Source organism: Microcebus murinus, unplaced genomic scaffold (genome assembly GCF_040939455.1).
Source record: "Microcebus murinus isolate Inina unplaced genomic scaffold, M.murinus_Inina_mat1.0 scaf015_hap2_Mmur4.0, whole genome shotgun sequence".
Lineage (NCBI taxonomy): Eukaryota > Metazoa > Chordata > Mammalia > Primates > Cheirogaleidae > Microcebus > Microcebus murinus.
In genome coordinates this window covers 40,663-65,318 of record NW_027438961.1, presented here as the reverse complement: position 1 = coordinate 65,318, position 24,656 = coordinate 40,663, and the positions used below count along the sequence as shown (strand labels likewise).

Sequence of the window (24,656 nt, the reverse complement as noted above, 5' to 3'; positions counted from 1 at the left end):
CGTGGGTGAGTGGACAAAGCCAGATCCGCACTGCGCCCTGCCTGCCCGTCCTCCGTGGGTCAGTGGACATAGCCAGATCCACACAGCACACTCTCTGCCCGTCTCCCGTGGGTGAGTGCACACAGCCAGATCCACACTGCGCCTTGCCTGCCCGTCTCCCGTGGGTGAGTGGACACAGCCAGATCCGCACTGCGCCCTGCCTGCTCGTCTGCCGTGGGTCAGTGGACATAGCCAGAAGCACACAGCACCCTCTCTGCCCGTCTCCCGTGGGTGAGTGGACACAGCCAGATCCGCACTGCGCCCTGCCTGCCCGTCTGCCGTTGGTCAGTGGACATAGCCAGATCCACACAGCACCCTCTCTGCCCGTCTCCTGTGGGTGAATGGACACAGCCAGATCCGCAATGCGCCCTGCCTCTCCGTCTGGTGTGGGTGAGTGGACACAGCCAGATCCGCACTGCGCCCTGCCTGCCCATCTGCCGTGGGTCAGTGGACATAGCCAGAAGCACACAGCACCCTCTCTGCCCGTCTCCCGTGGGTGAGTGGACACAGCCATATCCGCACTGCGCCCTGCCTGCCCGTCTCCCGTCGGTCAGTGGACATAGCCAGATCCACACAGCACCCTCTCTGCCCAACTTCCGTGGGTGAGTGGACACAGCCAGATCCACACTGCGCCCTCACTGCCCATCTCCCGTGGGTGAGTGGACACAGCCAGATCCACACGGTGCCATCACTGTCCGTCTCCCTCGGGTGAGTGGACACAGCCAGATCCACACTGTGCCCTCACTGCCCTTCTCCCTTGAGTGAGTGGACACAGCCAGATCCACACTGTGCCCTGCCTGCCCATCTCCGTGGGTGAGTGGACAAGCCAGATCCACAATACGCACCTACTGCCAGTCTCCCGTGGGAGTGTGGACACAGCCAATTCCACACTGTGCCCTGCCTGCCCGTCACCCGTGGATTAGTGGACACAGCCAGTTCCACACTGCGCACTCACTGCCCGTCTCCCGTGAGTGAGTGGACACAGCCAGATCCACACTGAGCCCTCACTGCCCGTCTCCAGTGAGTGAGTGGACACAGCCAGAGCCACACTGTGCTTTCACTGCTCGTCTCCCGTGAGTGAGTGTACACAGCCAGATCCACACTGAGCCCTCACTGCCCGTCTCCCGTGGGTGAGTGGACACAGACAGATCCACACAGCGCCCTCACTGCCCGTCTCCCGTGGGTGAGTGGACACAGCCAGATCCACACAGCACCCTCTCTGCCCGTCTCCCGTGGGTCAGTGTACATAGCCAGATCCACACAGCACCCTCTCTGCCCGTCTCCCGTGGGTCAGTGGACACAGCCAGATCCACACTGCGCCCTGCCTGCCAGTCTGCCGTGGGTCAGTGGACATAGCCAGATCCACACAGCACCCTCTCTGCCCGTTTCCCGTGGGTGAGTGGACACACCCAGATCCACACTGCGCCCTGCCTGCCTGTCTCCCGTGGGTGAGTGGACACAGCCAGATCCACACTGCGCCCTGCCTGCCCGTCTGCCGTGGGTGAGTGGACACAGCCAGATCCGCACTGCGCCCTGCCTGCCCGTCTGCCGTGGGTCAGTGGAGATAGCCAGATCCACACAGCACGCTCTCTGCCCGTCTCCCGTGGGTGAGTGGACACAGCCAGATCCACACTGCGCCTTGCCTGCCCATCTCCCGTGGGTGAGTGGACACAGCCAGATCCGCACTACGCCCTGCCTGCCCGTCTCCCGTGGATGAGTGGACACAGCCAGGTCCGCACTGTGCCTTGCCTGCCCATCTGCCGTGGGTCAGTGGACATAGCCAGATCCACACAGCACGCTCTCTGCCTGTCTCCCGTGGGTGAGTGGACACAGCCAGATCCACACTGCGCCTTGCCTGCCCATCTCCCGTGGGTGAGTGGACACAGCCAGATCCGCACTACGCCCTGCCTGCCCGTCTGCCGTGGGTGAGTGGACACAGCCAGATCCGCACTACGCCCTGCCTGCCCGTCTCCCGTGGGTGAGTGGACACAGCCAGATCCGCACTGCGCCCTGCCTGCCCGTCTGCTGTGGGTCAGTGGACATAGCCAGATCCACACAGCACCCTCTCTGCCCATCTCCCGTGGGTGAGTGGACACAGCCAGATCCCCACTGCGCCCTGCCTGCCCGTCTGCTGTGGGTCAGTGGACATAGCCAGATCCACACAGCACCCTCTCTGCCCATCTCCCGTGGGTGAGTGGACACAGCCAGATCCACACAGCGCCCTGCCTGCCCGTCTCCCGTGGGTGTGTGGACACAGCCACATTCACACTGCGCCGTTCCTGCCCGTCTCCCATGGGTGTGTGGACACAGCAAGATCCACTCTGCACCCTGCCTGTCTGTCTCCCGTGGGTGAGTGGACACAGCCAGTTCCACACAGAGCCCTTCCTGCCTGTCTCCCACGGGTGAGTGGACACAGCCAGTTCAACACTGTGCCCTTCCTGCCCGTCTCCCGTGCGTGAGTGGACACAGCCATATCCACACTGCACCCTGCCTATCCGTCTCCCGTGGGTGAGTTGACAGAGCCACATCCACACTGCGACCTTCCTGTACGTCTCCCGTGGGTGAGTGGACACAGACAGTTCCACACTGCACCCTGCCTGCCCATCTCCCGTGGGTGAGTGGACACAGCCAGATCCCCACAGCGCCCTGCCTGACCGTATCCCATTTGTGAATGTACACAGCCAGATCAACACGGTGCCCATCCTGCCCATCTCCGGTGTTAAGTGGATACAGCCACATCCACACAGCACGCTGCCTAATAGTCTCCCATGGGCGTGTGGATACAGCCAGTTCCACACTATGCCCTCTCTGCCCATTTCCGGTGGGTTTGTGGACACAGCAAGTTCCACACAGCGCCCTTCCTGCCCGTCCCCTTGGGTGTGTGGTCACAGCCAGATCCAAACAGCGCCCGGCCTGACCGTATCCCATGGGTGTGTGGAAACAGCCAGTTCCACACTGCGCCCTGCCTGCCCATGTTCTGTGGGTGAGTGGAGTCAGCCACATTCACAAAGAGCCTTTCCTGCCCGTCTCTGGTGGGTGTGTGGACACAGCCAATTCCACACAGCCCCCTGCCTGCCCATCTCCCGAGGGTGTGCGGACACAGCCAGATCCACACAGCGCCCTGCCTGCTCGTCACCCATGGGTGACTGGACACAGCCAGATCCACACTGCGCCCTGCCTGTGCGACACCCGAGGGTGTGTGGACACGGCAAGATCCATAATGCGCCCTGCTAGCCAGTCTCCCGTGGGTGAGTGGACACAGCCAGATCCACACTGCGCCCTGCCTGCTCATCTCCGGTGGGTGTGTGGACACAGCAGCTTCCATACTGCGCCCTGTCTGCCCGTCACCCATGGGTGAGGGGACATAGGAAGTTCCACACTGCGCCCTGCCTGCCCGTCTCCCGTCGGTGTATGGGCACGGCAAGATCCACATTGCGCCCTACCTGCCCGTCGCCCGTGGGTGAGTAGACACAGCCAGATCCACACTGCGCCCTGCCTCACCGTCTCCCGTGGGTGTGTGGACACAGCCTGATCCACACAGCGCCCTGCCTGCCCGTCTCCCATGGGTGTGTGGACACAGCCAGATCCACACAGCACCCTGCCTGCCGGTCTCCCATGAGTGTGTCAACACAACCAGATCCACACGGCGCCCAGCCTGCCAGTCTCCCGTGGGTGAGTGGACACAGCCACATTCACACAGCATCCTGCCTGACCGTCTGCCGTGGGTGAGTGGACACAGCCAGATCCGCACTGCGCCCTCCCTGCCCGTCTCCCGTGGGTGTGTGGCACGGCAAGATCCACACTGCGCCCTGCCAGCCCTCTCCCGTGGGTGTGTGGACACAGCCAGATCCACACAGCACCCTGCCTGACCCTCTCTCATGGGTGTGTGGACACAGCCAGTTCCACACTGCGCCCTGCCTGCCCGTCTCCCGTGTATGAGTGGACACAGCCAGATCCCCACAGCACCCTGCTTGCCCGTCTTCCATGGGTGAGTGGACACAGCCAGATCGACATGGTGCCCAGCCTGCCAATCTCCGGTGGGTTAGTGGACACAGCCACATCCACACAGCAACCTGCCTGACAGTCTCCCATGGGTGTGTTGACACAGCCAGTTCCACACAGCGCCCTTCCTGCCCATCTCCCGTGGGTGTGTGGACACAGCCAGATCCACACAGCGCCCTGCCTGACCGTATCCCATGGGTGTGTGGAAACAGGCAGATCCACACAGCGCCCTGCCTGCCCGTCTCCCGTGGGTGAGTAGACACTGCCAGTTCCATACCGCGCCCTGCCTGCCCATCTTCCGTTGGTGAGTGGAGACAGCCACATCCACACAGAGCCCTCCCTGCCCGTCTCTGGTGGGTGTGTGGACACAGCCAGTTCCAAACTGCGCCCTGCCTGCCCGTCACCCATTTGTGAGTGGACACAGCCAGATCCACACTGCTCCCTGCCTGCCCGTCTCCCGGGGGTGTGTGGACACAGCCAGATCCACATGGCACCCAGCCTGCCCGTCTCCCATGAGTGAGTGGAATAGCCAGATCCACACCGCGCCCAGCCTGCTCATCACCCGTGTGTGTGGACACGGCAAGATCCACACTGTGCCCTGCCTGCCAGTCTCCCGTGGGTGAGTGGGCACAGCCACATCCACACAGCGCCCTGCCTGCCCATCTCCCGGGGATGTTTGGACACGGCCAGTTCAACACTGCACCCTACCTGCCCGTCTCCCATTGGTGAGTGGACACAGCCACATCCACACAGCACCCTGCATGACCGTCTCCCAAGGGTGTGTGGAATCAGACAGATACACACAGCGCCCTGCCTGCGCATCTCCCGTGGGTGAGTAGACACAGCGAGTTCCACACTGCGCCCTGCCTACCCATCTTCCGTGGGTGTGTGGAGACAGCCACTTCCACACAGAGCCCTGCCTGCCCGTCTCCAGTGGGTGTGTGGACTCAGCCAGTTCAAAACTGCGCCCTGCCAGCCCATCACCCATGGGTGAGTGGACACAGCCAGATCCACAATGCGCCCTGCCTGCCCATCTCCCGGGGGTTTGCGGACACAGCCAGATCCACACTGTGCCTTGCCTTCCTGTCTCCCGTGGGTGTGTGGACATGGCAGGATCCACACTGCGCCCTGCCAGCCCATCTCCCATGGGTGAGTGGACACAGCCAGATCCACAATGCGCCCTGCCTGCCCGTCTCCGGTGGTTGTGTGGACACAGCAAGTTCCACACAGCGCCCTACCTGCCCGTCTCCCGTGGGTGTGTGGACACAGCCAGATCCACACTGCGCCCTGCCTGCCCATGTTCCATGGGTGACTGAGGACAGCCACATCCACACAGAGCCCTTCCTGCACGTCTCTTGTGGGTGTGAGGACACTGCCAGTTCCACACTGCGCCCTGCCTGCTCGTCACCCATGGGTCAGTGTACACAGCCAGATCCACACTGCGCCCTGCCTGACCGTCTCCCGGGGGTGTGTGGACACAACCAGATCCTCACGGCGCCCAGCCTGCCCATCTCCGGTGGGTGTGTGGACACAGCCATTTCCACACTGCGCCCTGCCTGCCCATCACCCATGGGTGAGTGGACACGGCCACATCCACACTGTACCCTGCCTGCCCATCTCCCGTGGGTGTGTGGACAGAGCAAATCCACACAGCGCCCTGCCTGCCCGGCTCTCATGGGTGTGTGGACACGGCAAGATCCACACTGCGCCCTGCCTGCTCGTCTCTGGTGGGTGTGTGGACACAGCAAGTTTCACACAGCGCCCTACCTGCCCGTCTCTCGTGGGTGTGTGGGTGTGGACACAGCTAGATCCACACAGCGCCCTGCCTGACCGTCTCCCATGGGCTGTGGACACAGCCAGTTCCACACAGAGCCCTGTTGCCCGTCTCCCATGGGTGAGTGGACACAGCCAGTTCCATACTGCGCCCTGCCTGCCCCTCTCCTGTGGGTGAGTGGACAAGCCAGATCCACAGAGCGTCCTGCCTGCCCGTCTACCGTGAGTGAGTGGCCACAGCCTAATCCCCACAGCGCCCTGCCTTACCGTATCCCTTGGGTGTTTGGAGACAGCCAGATCCACACTGCGCCCTGCGTGCCGTCTCCCGTGTGTGAGTGGACACTGCCAGTTCCACACGGCGCCCTACATTCCCGTCACCCGTGGGTCAGTGAACAGAGCCAGTTCCACACAGCACCCCACCTGCCCGTCAACAGTGGGTGAGTAGACACTGCCACTTCCACACAGCGCCATACCTGCCTGTCACCCGTGGGTCAGTGGACACAGCCAGTTCCACACAGCGCCCTACCTGCCCGTCAGCCGTGGGTGAGTGGACTCTGCCAGTTCCACACCACGCCCTACCTGCCCGTGTCCCGTTGGTGAGTGGACACTGCCAGTACAAAACAGCGCCCTGCCTTCTCGTCCCCCGTGGGTGAGTGGACACAGCCAGTTCCACACAGTGCCTTACCTACCCGTCACCCGTGGGTCAGTGGACACAGCCCATCCCACAGAGCGCCCTACCTGCCTCTCTACCATGGGTGAGTGGACAGAGCCAGTTCCACACCGTGCCCTGCCTGCCCGTCTCTGGTGGGTGAGTAGACACTGCCAGTTCCACACAGCACCCTACCTGCCCGTCAACCGTCAGTGAGTGGACACTGCCATTTCCACACCACACCCTGCCTTCCCGTGTCCCGTGGGTGAGTGGACACTGCCAGTACAAAACAGCGCACTGCCTGCCCGTCCCTCGTGTGTGAGTGGACACTGCCAGTTCCACACTGCGCCCTGCCTGCCCGTGTACCGTGCGTGAGTGGACACAGCCAGGTCAACACAGTGACCTGCCTGCCCGGTTCCCGTGGTTGAGTGGACACTGCCAGTTCCACACAGAGCCCTATCTGCCCGTCTCCCGTGGGTCAGTGGACACAGCCAGGTCAACACAGTGACCTGCCTGCCCGTCTTCCTTGGGTGAGTGGACACTGCCACTTCAAAACAGCGCCCTGCCTGCCCATCTCCCATGTGTGAGTGGACTCAGCCAGTTCAACACAGCGCCCTGCCTGCCCGTCTTCCGTGTGTGACTGGACACAGCCAGTTCCAAACAGCGCCCTACCTGCCCGTCACCCGTGGGACAGTGGACACAGACAGTTCCACACAGCGCCCTACTTGCCCGACAACCGTGGGTGAGTGGACACTGCCAGTTCCACACAGCGCCCTACCTGCCTGTCACCCGTGGGTCAGTGGACACAGCCAGTTCCACACAGCGCCCTGCCTGCCCATCTCCCGTGTGTGAGTGGACTCAGCCAGTTCAAAACAGTGCCCTGCCTGCCCGTCTCCCGTGTGTGAGTGGACACAGCCAGTTCCAAACAGCGCCCTACCTGCCCGTCACCAGTGGGACAGTGGACACAGCCAGTTCCACACAGCGCCCTACCTGCCCGACAACCGTGAATGAGTGGACACTGCCAGTTCCACATAGCGCCCTACCTGCCTGTCACCCGTGGGTCAGTGGACACAGGAGTTCCACACAGCGCCCTACCTGCCAGTCACACTTGGGTCAGTGGACACAGCCAGTACCACACAGTTCCCTACCTGCCCATCAGCCGTCGGTGAGTGGACACTGCCAGTTCAACACCGCGCCCTGCCTGCCCATCCCCCGTGGGTGAGAGGACACTGCCAGTTCCACACAGTGCCCTACATGCCCGTCACCTGTGGGTCATTGTACACAGACAGTTCCACACAGCGCCCTACATGCCTGTCAACCGTGGGTGAGTGGACACTGCCAGTTCCACACAGCGCCCTACCTGCCTGTCACCCGTGGGTCAGTGGACACAGGATTTCCACACAGCGCCCTACCTGCCCGTCAGCCGTGGGTGAGTGGACACTGCCAGTTCCACACCACGCCCTGCCTGCCCGTGTCCCGTGGGTGAGTGGACACTGCCAGTGCAAAACAGCGCCCTGCCTGCCCGTCCCTCGTGGGTGAGTGGACACTACCAGCTCCACACCACACCCTGCCTGACCATGTCCCGTGGGTGAGTGGACACTGCCAGTTCCACACAGCGCCCTACCTGCCTGTCAACCGTGGGTCAGTGGACATAGCCAGTTCCACACTGCGCCTTACCCTCCCGTCAACCGTGTGTCAGTGGACACTCCAGTTCCACACCACACCCTGCCTGCCCGTGTCCCATGGGTGAGTGGACACTGCCAGTACAAAACAGCGCCCTGCCTGTCCGTCCCCCGTGGGTGAGTGGAAAAAGCCAGTTCCACACAGTGCCTTATCTACCCGTCACCCGTGGGTCAGTGGACACAGCCAGTCCCACAGAGCTACCTACCTTCCTCTCTACCATGGGTGAGTGGACAGCGCCAGTTCCACACCGTGCCCTGCCTGCCCGTCTCCCGTGGCTCAGTGGACACTGCCAGTACCACACAGCACCCTACTTGCCCGTCACCCGTGGGTCAGTGGACACAGCGAGTTCCACACAGTGCCCTACCTGCCCGTCAACAGTGGGTGAGTGGACACTGCCAGTTCCACACCGCACCCTGCCTGCCCGTGTCCCGTGCTTGAGTGGACACAGCCAGGTCTATACAGTGACCTGCCTGCCCGTCTCCCATAGGTGAGTGGACACTGCCAGTTCCAGACAGCACCTTGCCTACCCGTTACCCGTGGGTCAGTGGACACAGCCAGTTCCACACAGCCCCCTATCTGCCAGTTACCCGTGGGTCATTGGACAGAGCCAGTTCCACACAGTGCCCTACCTGCCCGTCAGCCGTGGGTGAGTGGACACATCCAGTTCCACACCACGCCCTGCCTGCCCGTGTCCCGTGGGTGAGTGGACACTGCCAGTACAAAACAGCGCCCTGCCTGCCCGTTCTCTGTGGGTGTGTGGACAAAGCCACTTCCACACAGTGCCTTACCTACCCGTCACCCGTGGGTCAGTGGACACAGCCCGTCCCACAGAGCGCCCTACCTGCCTCTCTACCATGGGTGAGTGGACAGCGCCAGATCCACACAGTGCCCTGCCTGCCCATCTCCCGTGGGTGAGTGGACACTGCCATTTCCACACAGCGCCCTACCTGCCCGTCACCCATGGGTCTGTGGACACAGCCAGTTCCACACAGCGCCCTACCTGCCCGTCAACCGTCGGTGAGTGGACACTGCCAGTTCCACACCGTGCCCTGACTGCTCGTGTCCCGTGGGTGAGTAGACACAGCCAGGTCAACACAGTGACCTGCCTGCCCGTCTCTCCTGGGTGAGTGGACAATGCCAGTTCAACACAGAGCCCTGCCTGCCCGTCCCCCGTGGGTGAGTGGACACTGCCAGTTCAACACAGCAACCTGTCTGCCCGTCTCCCATGGGTGAGTGGACACTGCAGTGCCACACAGCGCCCTACCTGCCCGTCACCCGTGGGTCAGTGGACACAGCCAGTTAAACACAGCGCCCTACCTGCCCGTCAGCCGTGGGTGAGTGGACACTGCCAGTTCCACACCGTGCCCTGCCTGCCCGTGTCCCGTGTGTGAGTGGACACTGCCAGTTCCACACAGCACCCTACCTGCCCGTCACCCGTGGGTGAGTGGACACTGCCAGTTCCACACAACGCCCTGCCTGCTTGTGTCCCGTGGGTGAGTGGACACTGCCAGTACAAAACAGCGCCCTGCCTGCCCGTATCCCGTGGGTGAGTGGACAAAGCCAGTTCCACACAGTGCCTTACCTACCCGTCACCCGTGGGTCAATGGACACAGCCCGTCCCACAGAGCACCTTACCTGCCTCTCTACAATGGGTGAGTGGACAGTGCCAGTTCCACACCGCGCCTGTCTGCCCATCTCCCGAGGGTGAGTGGACACAGCCAGTTCAAGACAGCGCCCTACCTCCCGTCACCCGTGGGTCAGTGGACACAGCCAGTTCCACACAGCGCCCTAATTGCCCGTCAACCGTGGGTGAGTGGACACTGCCAGTTCTACACAGCGCCCTACCTGCCAGTCACCCGTGGGTCAGTGGACACAGCCAGTTCCACACAGTGCCCTACCTCCCCGTCAGCCGTGGGTGAGTGGACACTGCCAGTTCCACACCACAACCTGCCTGACCGTGTCCTGTGGGTGAGTGGACACTGCCAGTACAAAACAGCACCCTGATGGCTGGTCCCCCGTTGGTGTGTGTACAAAGACAGTTGGACACAGTGCCTTACCTACCCGTCACCCGTGAGTCAGTGGACACAGCCCGTCCCACAGTGCGCCCTACCATTGTCTCTACTATGGGTGAGTGGACAGCGCCAGATATATACCGTGCCCTGCCTGCCCGTCTCCTGTTGGTGAGTGACCACTGCCAGTTGCACACAGCGCACTACCTGCCCGTCACCCGTGAGTCAGTGGACACAGCCAGTTTCACACAGCGCCCTACCTGCCCGTCAACCGTGTGTGAGTGGACACTGCCAGTTCCACACAGCGCCCTACCTGCCTGTCACCCGTTGTTCAGGGGACACAGCCAGTTCCAGACAGCGCCCAACCTGCCTCTCTACCATGGGTGAGTGGACAGCGCCAGTTCCACACCGAGCCCTGCCTGACCGTCTCCCGTGGGTGAGTGGACACTGCCAGTTCCACACAGCGCCCTACCTTCCTGTCACCCATGGGTCAGTGGACACTGCCCATACCACAGAGCGCCCTACCTGCCTCTCTACCATGGGTGAGTGGACAGCGACAGTTCCACACTGCGCCCTGCCTGCCCGTCTCCCGTGTGTGAGTGGACACAGCCAGTTACACACAGCGCCCTACCTGCCCGTCACCCGTGGGTCAGTGGACACAGCCAGTTAAACACAGCGCCCTACCTGCCCGTCAACCGTGGGTGAGTGGACACTGCCAGTTCCACACAGCACCCTACCTGCCAATCACCCGTGGGTCAGTGGACACAGCCAGTTCCACACAGTTCCCTACCTGCCCGTCAGCAGTGGGTGAGTGGACACTGCCAGTTCCACACAGCGCCCTACCTGCCCGTCAACCATCGGTGAGTGGACACTGCCAGTTCCACACAGCGCCCTACCTACCTGTCACCCGTGGGTCAGGAGACACAGCCAGTTGCACACAGCGCCCAACCTGCCCGTCAACCGTCTTTGAGTGGACATTGCCAGTTCCACACCGCGCCCTGACTGCCCGTGTCCCGTGCGTGAGTGGACACAGCCAGGTAAACACAGTGAGCTGCCTGCCCGTCTCTCGTGGGTGAGTGGACTCTGCCAGTTCAACACAGCGCCCGCTCTGCCCGTCTCCCATGTGTGAGTGCACACAGACAGTTCAAAACAGCGACCTGCCTGCCCATCTCCATGGACTGGGCCACAGAGGTAGGAGATGGAGTGGACTGATTTCTTCAGCGCCCCACAAACCACGCCACCCCACCCCACCCATGGGACACATCCCGAGAGAGAGTGAGAGATGCCCCATACACTCGCTCCCCTCCCCCATGCGCTGTGCCCCAGCCCGGGCCCGGGGGAATAGGCGGCAGCCCACCCACAGGGTGGGGGGCCCAGCTGAAAGGGGTTGTGGGGGAGGGCGGCCCCTGCCTGGGGTCAAAGGGCGGGCGACCCGCGCGTGCGCAATCGGCGGCAGCAGCAGCAAGCTGGGGGTGGGGGGCGGGTAGGTGAAGGAGGCCGGGCGAGGAGAGGAAGGGGGCTGGAAGGTCTCCACCTTGGCGAGTCCAGCCGTGGAGGCGCATCTTGCGTGAGTGTGAGTGAGTGAGTGTGAGTGTGTGTGTGTGTGTGTGTGTGTGTGTATAGAGAGACAGCCCCCCACCCCGGCCCGCCGCTCCCTGCCCGCCCCGCCTGTCACCCCCGTCCCTCGGAGCCCGCCAGACCCGGCCGGTGAACTCAACAGGCCCGGCAGGCCCGGCGCGGGGCCTGGGGCGGCGGCGGCGGGGGGGAAAGCGCAGAGAGGCTCGGCTTCTTGAGCGGGGCAGGGGCGCCCTCCGCCGTCTAGGGCCACACCACCCTGAACGCGCCCGATCTCGTCTGGTCTCGGAAGCTAAGCAGGGTCGGGCCTGGTTAGTACTTGGATGGGAGACCGCCTGGGAATACCGGGTGCCACAGGCTGCTGCTTTTTTTTTGTTTTGTTTTGCCTCTTGTTCTGTCCCCTTTCTGGGAGCGAGTCGGCGGCCCGGGGTGGGGGTCACCCCCACCCTCAGCGCCCGCTGCGGTGCCTGGCGCCCCAGCCCGCACCGTGGGGCCTCCTCTTGTCCCAAGCCGCGACACCGCCATCACGCGGCAGCATGCGTGGCTTCTGGACTGTCAGGTCTCAGACCAAAGGTCTGCTCTGTGGGAACCGACACGCTGGAGGAAACCTTGAGAGTCTGAGAGGGGAGGGAGTTCCAGAAGAAGGCCAGGATGTCATTTTGAGGGAGTATGTGACCAGAACTCGTCCCGTTGCTTTTGGGGTTCTATGGGCTACACGTAGGAATCTTTGGTGGTGGCACCTGATGTTGGGGGATCTGGAGTCACACCCAGACCTGCTCCACAGGCCTCCTTTTACTTTTCTCTTCGGATTCATTATTTTTAAAAAGTGTCTCTTATCTCTATGATTGCATTTTCTTTTCTCTCTCTTTTCAAGCAGATGATGGGGGTCCAAGTATTAAGTTGACATGTGTTGCCCGTGCCCCCCTCCCCCCTGTGTTCTTATTCATTTACCTCTGATGTTGTTCCAGCGTCTTGTGGGGGTACCAATGTTAAGGTCGGGTACATTGCCCTCTCCCAGCCTCCCCCCTCGGGTCAGAGCATCGAGTGCGCCCATCCCCCAGTCGGTGCGCACCCACCCCATTCCTAATGGATGTGTATGCCCATCCCCTCCCTCCACCCACCCGACGCCCACCCGATGAAGGTGATTCCTCTGTGTCCACTTAGGTGGCCATCGGTTCGTACCCATTTGCTGGTGAGCGCGAGCACGTGGTACTCGTGTGTCTATTCTTGGGCTACCTGGCTTACTGGAACGGGTTCCAGCTCTGGCCAGGAGAACCACGAGAGGTGCCCTCTCACCGCGGCTCCTCCTAGCTGAATAGCACTCCGTGGTGTCCACGCGCCACATTTCATTTACGCACTCGTGGGTCGGTGGGCACTCGGGTCGCTTCCAGGTCTTTGCGATTGTGACTTGTGCCCTGACTCTAACCCTAACCCTTACCCAGCCCATCTCCTCCTCGGCCCCTGCCTGACTGACTCCTTCCCGCCCGGCCTGTCACCTGTCACCGTCCTCTGCCCCTGCCTGACACGCTCCTCCCCGCCCGGCCCAGTCACCTCGGCCCCTGCCTGACACGCTCCTCCCAGCCCGGGCCGTCACCGTCCTCGGCCCCTGCCTGACGGGGCTCCTCCGTCGCCTGGGCCTTCCAAGGGTTGGTGTGGACGCTGGTTCCAGGACGCCATCCCAGGAACCCGGTAGCAGGGCGGCCGCAGCGTCTCGCGCCACCCAACCTTCCGCCGGCCGGCGGCCATTGCTAAGTGGCCTGCGGGGGACGTGCCCCCACTGTGCCGCGGGCGCCCAGCCTGGTGTCTTCTCTGAGGCCCCGTGGCTGCTTTTCCCCCCCGCATGGGGAGAGCCGTGGAGGTGGGGACCGCCTCCTCCTGGGGACGTACACCCAGCTCTCCACGTCAGATTCCGGGGCTCTCTGTCCTGCCAGAAGGCCCAGCTGGCCTGCGGGTCCTTAGAGTGGCAAAAACATCCGAAAACTGAGATTGAGGGTCCCTTGGGTGTCTGCACTTTTGTGCTGGGCACCCCAGGGAGGCCCGGGGGCTGGCTGGACAACGCGGTCTGCTGGGCTGGGTGGGGGGTTTGGAGGAGCAACTGATGCCCTTTGCACTTTGGGTAGCAAGTGTCTGAGGTGTCTCTGAGCCCTGCGCCATGTCGGGGGGCGGGTGGGAGGCTGGGGGGGTGGAGGAGCAGGAGGAGGAGGAGTTGGGAAGGGCCGTGGCCTGCAGTCGTGTTCCCGGGGTGGCTTCTTCCACAGGCTGCTTGGCCTGGGCTCCCTGCACCTGGGCCTTTGGAGGACCGGCCCTGTGCTTGCCAACACTTCCTGCAGGGACCCAGAGCTGGGAGGTGGCATCTCTCAGCCCTGGGTCGGGCAGAGCCCCAGCGGGCCATGCCCACAACCTCTCTCAGCACCGGTCCCCCAGAAGGCTCCTTTGGGACCAGGATTCTCTTGCGGTGACTCTTTAAGGTCTGGCCCCTGGATGGAGGGGCACCAGGAGTAGAGGAGCAGGAAGGGGAAGGGGGTGGCCATGCGAGGGGACACTTTGAGGCCAAGTCCCAGCTTCAGCCTGATCCTCCTGGGAACCCCGCTCTGAGACAAGGAGCCGGGCTTCGCATTCCCACAGCAGCCAGTCGTGGGCTGAGGACACCTGGGGCGTTGGGAACTCCCTGGCTTCTCCTTGGTTTAACGTCTAGAGCTGCTTGTGAATCGCGCCGCCACACACACCCGAGCGCAGGTGTCTTCCGCACAGACTGCGGGCCTCGCTCTTCTGAATGCCGCTAGCTCGCCACCCACCCACGGGTGAACCTGGTCAGGGTGCTTTCTCTCAGGGGCAGACTCTTTTCCGGGCGGGCTACCGGTGTCTCTGTTTGCTCGTTTCTTTCTTCCATTTCGGGAAAGTCTTCCTTGCTGGGTGTGGAAATCTCCTATGCCTTCCCTCGCCTATTCTGTCAGCTTTAAAATTCTCTTTCAGTTGCCACCCTCACAGATGGATTAGGAAACTCTTTCCGGTGCACTCATTAGTGAAATGACCTCCAGGAAGCTGGAATCCAATATCTAATGGCCGATTTTTAGCGAGTCCACACGCCAGGGTGGTCGGGGTCCAATGCAGCCCCGGCCAGGCCCAGGCCCCTTGGACTGGGCCACAGGAGGACACGGAGGAGGGCCCGGCCCCCACGAAGCGGTGCCGGCAGTTCTCCACGGGCTTGGGCGTTTTCCAGAGGTAGGAGATGGAGGGGACTGATTTCTTCAGCGCCCCCCAAACCACGCCACCCCACCCCACCCATGGGACACATCCCCAGAGAGAGACGCCCCATACACTGGCTGTGCCCCAGCCCTGGCCCGGGGGAATAGGCGGCAGCCCACACACAGGGCGAGGGGGGGGGCGCAGCTGAAAGGGGTTGTGGGGGAGGGCGGCCCCTGGCTGGGGTCAAAGGGCGAGCGTCCCGCGCGTGCGCAGTCAGCGGCAGCGACTCGCTGGGGGTGGGCAGCGGGTAGGTGAAGGAGGCCGGGCGAGGAGACGAGGGGGGCTGGGAGGGCTCCACCTTGGCGAGTCCAGCCGTGGAGGCGCATCTTGTGTGAGTGTGAGTGAGTGTGAGTGTGTGTGTGTGTGTAGAGAGAGACAGCCCCCCACCCCGCCCCGCCCCGCCCCGCCCCGCCCCGCCCATCACACCCGACCCTGGGAGCCCGCGGGACCCGGCCGGCCCGGCCCGGCCCGGCGCGGGGCCTGGGGCGGGAGGCGGCGGCGGGGAAGCCCAGAGAGGCTCGGCTTCTCGAGCGGGGCAGGGGCGCCCTCCGCTGCCGTCTAGGGCCACACCACCCTGAACGCCCCCGATCTCGTCTGGTCTCGGAAGCTAAGCAGGGTCGGGCCTGGTTAGTACTTGGATGGGAGACCGCCTGGGAATACCGGGTGCCACAGGCTGCTGCTTTTTTTTTTTTTTTGCCTCTTGTTCTGTCCCCTTTCTGGGAGCGCGGCGGCGGCCCGGGGTGGGGGTCACCCCCACCCTCAGCGCCCGCGCGGTGCCTGGCGCCCCAGCCCGCACCGTGGGGCCTCCTCTTGTCCCAAGCCGCGACACCGCCGCCACGCGGCAGCATGCGTGGCATCTGGACTGTCAGGTCTCAGACCAAAGGTCTGCTCTGTGGGAACCGACACGCTGGAGGAAACCTTGAGAGTCTGAGAGGGGAGGGAGTTCCAGAAGAAGGCCAGGATGTCATTTTGAGGGAGTATGTGACCAGAACTCGTCCCGTTGCTTTTGGGGTTCTATGGGCTACACGCAGGAATCTTTGGTGGTGGCACCTGATGTTGGGGGATCCGGAGTCACACCCAGACCTGCTCCACAGGCCTCCTTTTACTTTTCTCTTCGGATTCATTATTTTTAAAAAGTGTCTCTTACCTCTAGGATTGCATTTTCTTTTCTCTCTCTTTTCAAGCAGATGATGGGAGTACAAGTATTCAGGTGACATGTGTTGCCCGTGCCCCCCTCCCCCCTGTGTTCTTTTTTTTTTTTTTTTTTTTTGAGACAGAGTCTCGTTTTGCTGCCCAGGCTAGAGTGAGTGCCATGGCGTCAGCCTAGCTCACAGCAACCTCAATCTCCGGGCTCAAGCAATCCTGCTGCCTCAGCCTCCCGAGTAGTTGGGACTACAGGCATGCACCACCACGCCCGGCTGTGTTTTTCTATATATATTAGTTGGCCAATTAATTTCTTTCTATTTTTAGTAGAGACGGGGTCTCGCTCTTGCTCAGGCTGGTTTCGAACTCCTGACCTGGAGCAATCCGCCCGCCTCGGCCTCCCAGAGAGCTAGGATTACAGGCGTGAGCCACCGCGCCCGGCCCCCCCTGTGTTCTTATTCATACACCTCTCATGTTGTTCCAGCGTATTGTGGGGGTACCAATGTTAAGGTCGGGTGCCTTGCCCTCTCCAAGCCTCCCCCCTCGGGTCAGAGCTTCAAGTGCGCCCATCCCCCAGTCGGTGCGCACCCACCCCATGCCTAATGGATGTGTATGCCCCTCCCCTCCCCCCACCCGCCCGCCCGACACCCACCCGATGAAGGTGATTCCTCTCTGTCCACTTAGGCGTCCATCCGTTCGTACCAATTTGCTGGTGAGCGCGCTCACGTGGTGCTCGTGTGTCCATTCTTGGGATACCTGGCTTACTGGAACGGGTTCCAGCTCTGGCCAGGAGAACACGAGAGGCGCCCTCTCACCGCTGCTCCTCACAGCCGAATGGCACTCCGTGGTGTCCACGCGCCACGTTTTATTGATGCACTCCTGGATGGATGGGCACTCGGGTCGCTTCCACGTCTTTGGGATTGTGAATTGTGCCCTAACTGTAACCCTAACCCTTACCCAGCCCGTCTCCTCTGCCCCTGCCTGACGCACTCCTCCCCGGCCAGGCCCGTCACTGTCCTGGGCCCCCGCCTGACCGGCTCCTCCCCGCCCGGCCGGTCACCGTCCTCTGCCCCTGCCTGACACGCTCCTTCCCGCCCGGCCTCTCACCGTCCTCGGCCCCTGCCTGACCGGCTCCTCCGTCGCCTGGGCCTTCCAAGGGCTTGGTGTGGACGCTGCTTCCAGGAAGCCCTCCAGAAACCCGGCAGCAGGGTGGCCGCAGCAGTCTCCAGCAGCCGTCCCTAAGTCGCGTGAGTGCGGGGGACGTGCCCCCGCTGTGCCGCGGGGGCCCAGCCTGGTGTCTTCCCTGAGGCCCTGCGGCTGCCGGCTGTTCTGCCGCTCCCCGCAAGGGGAGAGCCGCGGAGGTGGGGACCGCCTCCTGATGGGGACGTACACGCAGCTCTCCACGTCGGATTCCGGGGCTCTCTGTCCTGCCCGAAGGCCCAGCTGGCCTGCGGGTCCTTAGAGTGGCAAAAACCTCCGAAAACTGAGACTGAGGGTCCGGTGGGTGTCTGCACTTTTCTGCTGGGCACCCCAGGGAGGCCAGGGGGCTGGCTGGACAACGTGGTCTGCTGGGCGGGGGGGGGGGTTGGAGGAGCAACTGATGCCCTTTGCACTTTGGGTAGCAAGAGTCTGAGGTGTCTCTGAGCCCTGTGCCCTGTGGGGGCGGGGCGGGGGGGAGGAGGAGGAGGAGGAGGAGGAGGAGGAGGTGGGAAGGGCCGGGGCCTGCAGTCTTGTTCCCGGGGTGGCACGGCAAGTGGCTTCTTCCACAGGCTGCTTGGCCTGGGCTCCCTGCACCTGGGCCTTTGGAGGACCGGCCCTGTGCTTGCCAACACTTCCTGCAGGGACCCAGAGCTGGGAGGTGGCATCTCTCAGCCCTGGGTCGGGCAGAGCCCCAGCGGGCCATGCCCACAACCTCTCTCAGCACCGGTCCCCCAGAAGGCTCCTTTGGGACCAGGATTCTCTTGCGGTGACTCTTTAAGGTCTGGCCCCTGGATGGAGGGGCACCAGGAGTAGAGGAGCAGGAAGGGGAAGGGGGTGGCCATGCGAGGGGACACTTTGAGGCCAAGTCCCAGCTTCAGCCTGATCCTCCTGGGAACCCCGCTCTGAGACAAGGAGCCGGGCTTCGCATTCCCACAGCAGCCAGTCGTGGGCTGAGGACACCTGGGGCGTTGGGAACTCCCTGGCTTCTCCTTGGTTTAACATCTAGAGCTGCTTGTGAATCGCGCCGCCACACACACCCGAGCGCAGGTGTCTTCCGCACAGACTGCGGGCCTCGCTCTTCTGAATGCCGCTAGCTCGCCACCCACCCACGGGTGAACCTGGTCAGGGTGCTTTCTCTCAGGGGCAGACTCTTTTCCGGGCGGGCTACCGGTGTCTCTGTTTGCTCGTTTCTTTCTTCCATTTCGGGAAAGGCTTCCTTGCTGGGTGTGGAAATCTCCTATGCCTTCCCTCGCCTATTCTGTCAGCTTTAAAATTCTCTTTCAGTTGCCACCCTCACAGATGGATTAGGAAACTCTTTCCGGTGCACTCATTAGTGAAATGACCTCCAGGAAGCTGGAATCCAATATCTAATGGCCGATTTTTAGCGAGTCCACACGCCAGGGTGGTCGGGGTCCAATGCAGCCCCGGCCAGGCCCAGGCCCCTTGGACTGGGCCACCGGAGGACACGGAGGAGGGCCCGGCCCCCACGAAGCGGTGCCGGCAGTTCTCCACGGGCTTGGGCGTTTTCCAGAGGTAGGAGATGGAGGGGACTGATTTCTTCAGCGCCCCCCAAACCACGCCACCCCACCCCACCCATGGGACACATCCCCAGAGAGAGACGCCCCATACACTGGCTGTGCCCCAGCCCTGGCCCGGGGGAATAGGCGGCAGCCCACCCACAGGGCGAGGAGGGGGGCGCAGCTGAAAGGGGTTGTGGGGGAGGGCGGCCCCTGGCTGGGGTCAAAGGGCCAGCGTCCCGCGCGTGCGCAGTCAGCGGCAGGCAGCCACGCGCTGGGGGTGGGCAGCGGGTAGGTGAAGGAGGCCGGGCGAGGAGACGAGGGGGGCTGGGAGGGCTCCACCTTGGCGAGTCCAGCCGTGGAGGCGCATCTTGTGTGAGTGTGAGTGTGAGTGTGTGTGTGTGTGTGTAGAGAGAGACAGCCCCCCGCCCTGCCCCGCCCCGCCCCGCCCCGCCCATCACCCCCGTCCCTGGGAGCCCGCGGGACCCGGCCGGCCGGAGAACTCAACCGGCCCGGCCCGGCGCGGGGCCTGGGGCGGGAGGCGGCGGCGGGGAAGCCCAGAGAGGCTCGGCTTCTTGAGCGGGGCAGGGGCGCCCTCCGCCGCCGTCTAGGGCCACACCACCCTGAACGCCCCCGATCTCGTCTGGTCTCGGAAGCTAATCAGGGTCGGGCCCGGTTAGTACTTGGATGGGAGACCGCCTGGGAATACCGGGTGCCACAGGCTGCTGCTTTTTTTTTTTTTTTTTTTTTTTTTTTGCCTCTTGTTCTGTCCCCTTTCTGGGAGCGCGGCGGCGGCCCGGGGTGGGGGTCACCCCCACCCTCAGCGCCCGCGCGGTGCCTGGCGCCCCAGCCCGCACCGTGGGGCCTCCTCTTGTCCCAAGCCGCGACACCGCCGCCACGCGGCAGCATGCGTGGCATCTGGACTGTCAGGTCTCAGACCAAAGGTCTGCTCTGTGGGAACCGACACGCTGGAGGAAACCTTGAGAGTCTGAGAGGGGAGGGAGTTCCAGAAGAAGGCCAGGATGTCATTTTGAGGGAGTACGTGACCAGAACTCGTCCCGTTGCTTTTGGGGTTCTATGGGCTACACGCAGGAATCTTTGGTGGTGGCACCTGATGTTGGGGGATCCGGAGTCACACCCAGACCTGCTCCACAGGCCTCCTTTTACTTTTCTCTTCGGATTCATTATTTTTAAAAAGTGTCTCTTACCTCTATGATTGCATTTTCTTTTCTCTCTCTTTTCAAGCAGATGATGGGAGTACAAGTATTCAGGTGACATGTGTTGCCCGTGCCGCCCTCCCCCCTGTGTTCTTTTTTTTTTTTTTTTTTTTTTTTTTGAGACAGAGTCTCGTTTTGCTGCCCAGGCTAGAGTGAGTGCCATGGCGTCAGCCTAGCTCACAGCAACCTCAATCTCCGGGCTCAAGCAATCCTGCTGCCTCAGCCTCCCGAGTAGTTGGGACTACAGGCATGCACCACCACGCCCGGCTGTGTTTTTCTATATATATTAGTTGGCCAATTAATTTCTTTCTATTTTTAGTAGAGACGGGGTCTCGCTCTTGCTCAGGCTGGTTTCGAACTCCTGACCTGGAGCAATCCGCCCGCCTCGGCCTCCCAGAGAGCTAGGATTACAGGCGTGAGCCACCGCGCCCGGCCCCCCCTGTGTTCTTATTCATACACCTCTCATGTTGTTCCAGCGTATTGTGGGGGTACCAATGTTAAGGTCGGGTGCCTTGCCCTCTCCAAGCCTCCCCCCTCGGGTCAGAGCTTCAAGTGCGCCCATCCCCCAGTCGGTGCGCACCCACCCCATGCCTAATGGATGTGTATGCCCCTCCCCTCCCCCCACCCGCCCGACACCCACCCGATGAAGGTGATTCCTCTCCGTCCACTTAGGTGTCCATCCGTTCGTACCAATTTGCTGGTGAGCGCGCTCACGTGGTGCTCGTGTGTCCATTCTTGGGATACTTGGCTTACTGGAACGGGTTCCAGCTCTGGCCAGGAGAACACGAGAGGCGCCCTCTCACCGCTGCTCCTCACAGCCGAATGGCACTCCGTGGTGTCCACGCGCCACATTTTATTGATGCACTCCTGGATGGATGGGCACTCGGGTCGCTTCCACGTCTTTGCGATTGTGAATTGTGCCCTAACTGTAACCCTAACCCTTACCCAGCCCGTCTCCTCTGCCCCTGCCTGACGCACTCCTCCCCGGCCAGGCCCGTCACTGTCCTGGGCCCCCGCCTGACCGGCTCCTCCCCGCCCGGCCGGTCACCGTCCTCTGCCCCTGCCTGACATGCTCCTTCCCGCCCGCCCGGCCTCTCACCGTCCTCGGCCCCTGCCTGACCGGCTCCTCCGTCGCCTGGGCCTTCCAAGGGCTTGGTGTGGACGCTGCTTCCAGGAAGCCCTCCAGAAACCCGGCAGCAGGGTGGCCGCAGCAGTCTCCAGCAGCCGTCCCTAAGTCGCGTGAGTGCGGGGGACGTGCCCCCGCTGTGCCGCGGGGGCCCAGCCTGGTGTCTTCCCTGAGGCCCTGCGGCTGCCGGCTGGGCTGCCGCTCCCCGCAAGGGGAGAGCCGCGGAGGTGGGGACCGCCTCCTGATGGGGACGTACACGCAGCTCTCCACGTCGGATTCCGGGGCTCTCTGTCCTGCCCGAAGGCCCAGCTGGCCTGCGGGTCCTTAGAGTGGCAAAAACATCCGAAAACTGAGATTGAGGGTCCGGTGGGTGTCTGCACTTTTGTGCTGGGCACCCCAGGGAGGCCCGGGGGCTGGCTGGACAACGTGGTCTGCTGGGCGGGGGGAGGGGGGTTGGAGGAGCAACTGATGCCCTTTGCACTTTGGGTAGCAAGAGTCTGAGGTGTCTCTGAGCCCTGTGCCCTGTGGGGGGGGGCGGGGGGGAGGAGGAGGAGGAGGAGGAGGAGGAGGAGGAGGAGGAGGTGGGAAGGGCCGGGGCCTGCAGTCCTGTTCCCGGGGTGGCACGGCAAGTGGCTTCTTCCACAGGCTGCTTGGCCTGGGCTCCCTGCACCTGGGCCTTTGGAGGACCGGCCCTGTGCTTGCCAACACTTCCTGCAGGGACCCAGAGCTGGGAGGTGGCATCTCTCAGCCCTGGGTCGGGCAGAGCCCCAGCGGGCCATGCCCACAACCTCTCTCAGCACCGGTCCCCCAGAAGGCTCCTTTGGGACCAGGATTCTCTTGCGGTGACTCTTTAAGGTCTGGCCCCTGGATGGAGGGGCACCAGGAGTAGAGGAGCAGGAAGGGGAAGGGGGTGGCCATGCGAGGGGACACTTTGAGGCCAAGTCCCAGCTTCAGCCTGATCCTCCTGGGAACCCCGCTCTGAGACAAGGAGCCGGGCTTCGCATTCCCACAGCAGCCAGTCGTGGGCTGAGGACACCTGGGGCGTTGGGAACTCCCTGGCTTCTCCTTGGTTTAACATCTAGAGCTGCTTGTGAATCGCGCCGCCACACACACCCGAGCGCAGGTGTCTTCCGCACAGACTGCGGGCCTCGCTCTTCTGAATGCCGCTAGCTCGCCACCCACCCACGGGTGAACCTGGTCAGGGTGCTTTCTCTCAGGGGCAGACTCTTTTCCGGGCGGGCTACCGGTGTCTCTGTTTGCTCGTTTCTTTCTTCCATTTCGGGAAAGGCTTCCTTGCTGGGTGTGGAAATCTCCTATGCCTTCCCTCGCCTATTCTGTCAGCTTTAAAATTCTCTTTCAGTTGCCACCCTCACAGATGGATTAGGAAACTCTTTCCGGTGCACTCATTAGTGAAATGACCTCCAGGAAGCTGGAATCCAATATCTAATGGCCGATTTTTAGCGAGTCCACACGCCAGGGTGGTCGGGGTCCAATGCAGCCCCGGCCAGGCCCAGGCCCCTTGGACTGGGCCACCGGAGGACACGGAGGAGGGCCCGGCCCCCACGAAGCGGTGCCGGCAGTTCTCCACGGGCTTGGGCGTTTTCCAGAGGTAGGAGATGGAGGGGACTGATTTCTTCAGCGCCCCCCAAACCACGCCACCCCACCCCACCCATGGGACACATCCCCAGAGAGAGACGCCCCATACACTGGCTGTGCCCCAGCCCTGGCCCGGGGGAATAGGCGGCAGCCCACCCACAGGGCGAGGAGGGGGGCGCAGCTGAAAGGGGTTGTGGGGGAGGGCGGCCCCTGGCTGGGGTCAAAGGGCCAGCGTCCCGCGCGTGCGCAGTCAGCGGCAGGCAGCCACGCGCTGGGGGTGGGCAGCGGGTAGGTGAAGGAGGCCGGGCGAGGAGACGAGGGGGGCTGGGAGGGCTCCACCTTGGCGAGTCCAGCCGTGGAGGCGCATCTTGTGTGAGTGTGAGTGTGAGTGTGTGTGTGTGTGTGTAGAGAGAGACAGCCCCCCGCCCTGCCCCGCCCCGCCCCGCCCCGCCCATCACCCCCGTCCCTGGGAGCCCGCGGGACCCGGCCGGCCGGAGAACTCAACCGGCCCGGCCCGGCGCGGGGCCTGGGGCGGGAGGCGGCGGCGGGGAAGCCCAGAGAGGCTCGGCTTCTTGAGCGGGGCAGGGGCGCCCTCCGCCGCCGTCTAGGGCCACACCACCCTGAACGCCCCCGATCTCGTCTGGTCTCGGAAGCTAATCAGGGTCGGGCCCGGTTAGTACTTGGATGGGAGACCGCCTGGGAATACCGGGTGCCACAGGCTGCTGCTTTTTTTTTTTTTTTTTTTTTTTTTTTGCCTCTTGTTCTGTCCCCTTTCTGGGAGCGCGGCGGCGGCCCGGGGTGGGGGTCACCCCCACCCTCAGCGCCCGCGCGGTGCCTGGCGCCCCAGCCCGCACCGTGGGGCCTCCTCTTGTCCCAAGCCGCGACACCGCCGCCACGCGGCAGCATGCGTGGCATCTGGACTGTCAGGTCTCAGACCAAAGGTCTGCTCTGTGGGAACCGACACGCTGGAGGAAACCTTGAGAGTCTGAGAGGGGAGGGAGTTCCAGAAGAAGGCCAGGATGTCATTTTGAGGGAGTACGTGACCAGAACTCGTCCCGTTGCTTTTGGGGTTCTATGGGCTACACGCAGGAATCTTTGGTGGTGGCACCTGATGTTGGGGGATCCGGAGTCACACCCAGACCTGCTCCACAGGCCTCCTTTTACTTTTCTCTTCGGATTCATTATTTTTAAAAAGTGTCTCTTACCTCTATGATTGCATTTTCTTTTCTCTCTCTTTTCAAGCAGATGATGGGAGTACAAGTATTCAGGTGACATGTGTTGCCCGTGCCGCCCTCCCCCCTGTGTTCTTTTTTTTTTTTTTTTTTTTTTTTTTGAGACAGAGTCTCGTTTTGCTGCCCAGGCTAGAGTGAGTGCCATGGCGTCAGCCTAGCTCACAGCAACCTCAATCTCCGGGCTCAAGCAATCCTGCTGCCTCAGCCTCCCGAGTAGTTGGGACTACAGGCATGCACCACCACGCCCGGCTGTGTTTTTCTATATATATTAGTTGGCCAATTAATTTCTTTCTATTTTTAGTAGAGACGGGGTCTCGCTCTTGCTCAGGCTGGTTTCGAACTCCTGACCTGGAGCAATCCGCCCGCCTCGGCCTCCCAGAGAGCTAGGATTACAGGCGTGAGCCACCGCGCCCGGCCCCCCCTGTGTTCTTATTCATACACCTCTCATGTTGTTCCAGCGTATTGTGGGGGTACCAATGTTAAGGTCGGGTGCCTTGCCCTCTCCAAGCCTCCCCCCTCGGGTCAGAGCTTCAAGTGCGCCCATCCCCCAGTCGGTGCGCACCCACCCCATGCCTAATGGATGTGTATGCCCCTCCCCTCCCCCCACCCGCCCGACACCCACCCGATGAAGGTGATTCCTCTCCGTCCA

General features: G+C 62.7%; 2 non-coding genes and 2 pseudogenes across 2 annotated transcripts; all 4 read left to right on the top strand.

The window, feature by feature from the left end:
* Nucleotides 1–11,971: 11,971 nt before the first annotated feature.
* LOC142867332 (5S ribosomal RNA) lies at nt 11,972–12,090 on the top strand. Its single transcript, XR_012916969.1, has one exon. It is a non-coding gene; the product is annotated as a 5S ribosomal RNA (ribosomal RNA).
* Nucleotides 12,091–15,532: 3,442 nt separating this feature from the next.
* On the top strand, nt 15,533–15,651 carry LOC142867404 (5S ribosomal RNA). The gene has a single exon (XR_012916976.1). It is a non-coding gene; the product is annotated as a 5S ribosomal RNA (ribosomal RNA).
* Nucleotides 15,652–19,441: 3,790 nt separating this feature from the next.
* Nucleotides 19,442–19,560, top strand: LOC142867410 (uncharacterized; annotated as a pseudogene).
* Nucleotides 19,561–23,377: 3,817 nt separating this feature from the next.
* Nucleotides 23,378–23,496, top strand: LOC142867409 (uncharacterized; annotated as a pseudogene).
* Nucleotides 23,497–24,656: the final 1,160 nt, after the last annotated feature.